This window comes from Ruditapes philippinarum, unplaced genomic scaffold (genome assembly GCF_026571515.1).
Source record: "Ruditapes philippinarum isolate M1 unplaced genomic scaffold, ASM2657151v2 ctg131_1_1_1_1, whole genome shotgun sequence".
Lineage (NCBI taxonomy): Eukaryota > Metazoa > Mollusca > Bivalvia > Venerida > Veneridae > Ruditapes > Ruditapes philippinarum.
The window spans coordinates 579,943-584,892 of NW_026853741.1; the positions used below are offsets into that span (position 1 = coordinate 579,943).

Consider the following 4,950-nt stretch of genomic DNA (forward strand, 5'->3'; position numbering starts at 1 on the left):
CGAAAAGCATATAGAAACATAATGTAAGAACAAAGACAACCTTTTCGAGACTATATAAAGGAGACAAAAGTATAGATTAAGCGCCAGGAAAAAATCAGCTGCACGAAAACTATTTCCCTTAACCTATAGATTTATCAACACTGAGTGAATACTATAGTTTCACGTAGACAAGCTAGCTGCTGCAAATAAACTGGGCATAAAATAAAGAATACCGTTTTCATATATCAGTCATTGAGTATTTCAGATATCAGCTCTTTCGAATAAAGCATACACTTTTGTATATTTTAGCATATTTTAGCACATCAGTAGTTCCAATAAATAATATATAAGCAATGAAATGTTTCAACCGAACAAGTGTGACGTATTTTAAAGGGCTAAGTTTGTAAAAATTGAAGAATGATGCATGGATAAATATTTGTATTAAATACATTGTATATGATAGTTGAGTATGTACCATACGTACACGTAGAAACATATTAAATTGCTTTTCGTAATTCTTTATTATTACAATTAAAACGTATAAAGACTTTTGATGACTGACTTATAATTAAAGCAGCAATTATCAAAGTATCATAGTTCTAAGCGTTTCTTAATGAGTCTACTTTTCCCCGATCTGATAACTGATATTTCCTTTTAAACTTTAAATTAACTATAAATATCAACATGATTTTAGAGCAAAACGAAGTTGAAATTGTTTTAAAAGAAAAGAAGTATAATTCATTTATTCATTTATTTATTGGCAATCAGCAATACATTTGCCTTTGGCCATTTACAAACAAACAAAAAACTTATGGCAAAGACTACTATATACATAACTAACATAGACAAATAATGAAGTACAATATACGATCAGAAGACAGTTAAACTTTCAAGGGTATTTTGACGTAAACATAATGCTTCTTTTATATACTTTGCTAGATTAAACATATATTTTTTACTTTTATTTGACATCAATGCATTGAACTTTTGTAAAGTTGGCCATGAACACTGGCCCAAATATTTTGATCTAATACTACTGTAACGTGAGCAACACATAACAAAATGATATTCTGACTCTACTGCATTTTGGTTACATAGTTTGCACAATCTATTACTTCTTTCAATATTATTATATCTTCCTAATTCTATATCTAAACTATGTGAGCACAATCTTAAGCATGTCAAATGCTGCCTTAGCTTATCATTCAATATAACATCCAAGTACTTTTCAAAACAAAATTCAGTTTTATATTTGCAATAACAATCTAATTTTGACATATAATTAATATTTAAACTCCATTCTTGAATAAATTGATCTCGTATTCTAGATTTTATCAAAAGGTAATAATTAACCCTAGGATCAAATGTCAACCTTATATCTGAAAAACCTAAATGATCTGTAATAGAATTCATTCTACTAGCCCAATTAGAGGTACTTACATTATTACATAAATCATTAAACATTTGATAAATAGGTAAATCATTACTTTTCATAATTTTCAACCAAAATTTAACGCTTCTTTCTTTACATATAACTGACAGAGTCACTCGGCCGAGTTCACCATATACCGCATATGTAGGAGTTTGTTTCTTCACGCCTAATATATATTTACAAAATCGAATATGTAATTTATCTACCTCTTTATAATTATAAGCACCCCAAACTTCACATCCATACGTTAATATAGGGACAATCATAGTATCAAAAAGAGATAACTTGGTACGAATATCTAGACTAACATTATCAAAAACGTTTAAAAGATTATTATACGCCCTAAGAGCTTGCTCATGCAGTGCTTTTACAGCATTTACAAGAGTACCAGTGTAAGTAAACTTGATTCCAAGATAAACAAAATTGTCAACAATTTCAATATTTTTCGTTATCTATATAGAAGTCAGGATATACAGTTTGTTTTCTCTTTTCAAAAACACAAATTTTTGTTTTACTAACGTTTATTTTCAAACCCCATTTTTTAGAAAAATGTTGCACAGCATTAATTTGAGCCTGTAGGCTATTTGGATCTGTCGTAAATAATACAATATCATCAGCAAATAAAATCATATACCTAGACAAAAGTTCAAAGTCCCTTTCAGACAAAGCATTAAAATCCAAATTTTCAGAAATATCATTGATGAAAAGTAGGAAAAGTAGAGGAGACAAAGGTTCTACCTGCTTTAAACCTATCGTTACATTAAAGAAGTCTGACATATTCATGTTATTTGACAATTTCACACAAGCTTGAACCTTTAAATATATACATTTGATCATATTTGTCATTTTACAGCTAATTCCTGATTGTAACAGTTTATTCCATAATTTATCTCTACAAACAGTATCAAATGCTCTTTGGTAATCAATAAAAATACACCAGAGTTTTGATTTTTTTGATAGAACCTTCTGTATAATAGCATGAAGTAGGAAAATAGCATCTGCTGTAGAGCGACCCTCTCGAAAACCATACTGAGAATCATTAAAGACATGTTCTTGTTCACACCAGCTATAGGGCCCGTAAGTCTCGTTTACTTTCACTTTCGATTTACCACTTCCGGGTACATCGGCAGACTTATTTACCGTTACGCATATAGGTAACCCGAAGAACTCGAGGGATATAGAAGTTGAATTTGTTTCGGTCCTCTTGAGATTTGAAGGAATGGATAGCACGGGTCAAAAAATGCAGGTAGGTCAATTATCTGACGGAAAAACGAGGGATTTATAGAGATTAATAAAACTAGTTTATTTTCGGATAGTGACAATTGTTTCGGATGTTTTGTCAAGGTAGTGAATTCTAGTTGTTTAGCTTTTAGTATTGTTTTAAAACTACTGATGTGAGAAATTAATTCAAACAATTTTAACTTATTGAAATAAACAATGGAGAAACACTTTAATTCTAGTGTATATTAAAGTTATACAAAATTCGGACATTGCACAGTAATTCGGATATTTTTTCCCTTCCATTTTATTCTTGTTCCTTTTTCAATTATATATGCATGTTAATATGGTACCTAGCAAATTATGATTGAATTAATGAATTAAAAAATATAATATTTGATTAAACCATTTCAGATGTATAGACAAGGAGGTATATGACAAGTATAGAATATACAGTTGTTCAATATGGACCATTAATCAACTGTTTGCACTGCCTATGATCCTGAAATATCTATACATCAAAGGTAAATACATGTAAAATAATTGATTAATTTTTAGTTGAGATCGGAAAGATAAACAATTATCAAAATATAGTATTATAATTTAATAACTTTTGGATTTCACTGCATGATAATTGATAAGTAAATAAAACATTAAAAATAGTCATGTTTCACATTCAAGAAGATCAATATTTTTGACTGTTATATATATATTATGTGTTGTTGTTTATCTTTAATGTTTATTTACTTCAAATATGAAATTTTTCTGGCAATCATGACCAGCTTATTTAATGTAATGTAAATATCATTTCTAGTGTCTTACACTTGTAACAACATATTTATTGATTTCTCATTCTGCAGATAAAAAGGGAAAAGATGAAGGAGGATTTGTCAATGAAGACCTTTATTGCAACTACCATCTTCCAGTTCCTTAATTTGAGAATGATATCAGAGAACACACAGTTACAGTGAAATATTAGTTTAATATAAGCCACTGAGAATAGTCAAATGTACTTTCCCGAAGAAGATGAATGACACCCAGCACAAAAATCTTAATGTATAAAGAGTATGATTTTATGGTGTTTGACACTATGATCTTGTTAACATGTTAATTTCACAATGATAGAAACAGAGTAAAATATCCACATTTCATTGCAGTTTCAAGTATTAAAACTAGATACTCTATATATACCAAAGCTGATAACACACCAGAGATAAGGTTTTTTCATGGAATCACAGTATAGTCATATGACATTATGGACATTAAATGACTATGAAGTAAAGATTAGCAAAAATATTATATATCATCTACTACTAATATTGTGAGGTAATCATTGATAAGCTCACAAATTTGCAATCAAAGCTTTGATATCAAGCTGAACATTTTTCAATAAGAATATGATTTATAACTCTATGATAATTTGTTCATGTTAATTTTCAAAGTCTTTACATTTGTAAAAGGAAATATTCTTATTCTTGTATCAGTAGACATTCACAGTGTAAAGTTACATTGTCCAAATAACTAATAATAATTCCAAGTGCTTTCCTGAAGTTTTTCTTCCACTGGAAAATCAGTGTGATATATATGCTAAGCAGTGCACTATAAATTGTGTAAAAATAAAAATTCATTAAACTTATGAACTGTTTTTTGTTTCTACTATTTGGCATATATTTATAGCAGTGCTTGATCATATGAGTTCATCTGCAAAATAAGTGTCACTGTGTACTTTAATTCTCTAACAGCAATGGCTAGATTGCTTGAATATGCAAGCATTGACTCTATTAAATACTAAGCATGTCATTTGAATTTTGTTTGTCCTGAAATCGAAACAGACGCTATCTAAATAATATTGATGAAAAGTTCTTGACAGCTCTTCAATGACTACATTTACACATATGTACATGGACAGAAGTTAAAAGCATTGTGTGGTGTTTTTTGTTTTGTTTTTTTTGAAACATTGACAATTTTTGAAACAGTTCCAATGGGTATATTAATGTATCAGTGATGTAATTGTTTTGTTATCAAGTGCAAACCCTAAGTTTTGCATGTATTGTATAGAAAATTCACTTTTGGTCAAATGTCAACAGGTTCAATACATTATAAAACAGGTAATTTGAAACCCAAAGAAGTATATGGTATGTAATAACTACCCCTCTGATACTAAAATCTTCAAGGAATGCATAATTGCAAGTCTTCTCCAATTAAGAGAGAGACTTGGGCTTACAAGGGGCTAGGAAGCTAGTGTTTTGCTACAGAATACTCAACACAGATGAATTGCATTAATATTGTTTACTCTGGTATTACTACCTGCCATGTACAAT

At 29.4% G+C, this 4,950-nt stretch overlaps 1 long non-coding RNA gene across 1 annotated transcript; it reads left to right on the top strand.

Annotated features, from left to right (window-relative positions):
* The first annotated feature begins 2,492 nt into the window (after positions 1 to 2,492).
* Positions 2,493 to 4,245, top strand: LOC132737683 (uncharacterized). The gene is made up of 3 exons (XR_009626768.1): positions 2,493 to 2,657; positions 3,044 to 3,153; positions 3,490 to 4,245. It is a non-coding gene; the product is annotated as an uncharacterized LOC132737683 (long non-coding RNA).
* Positions 4,246 to 4,950: the final 705 nt, after the last annotated feature.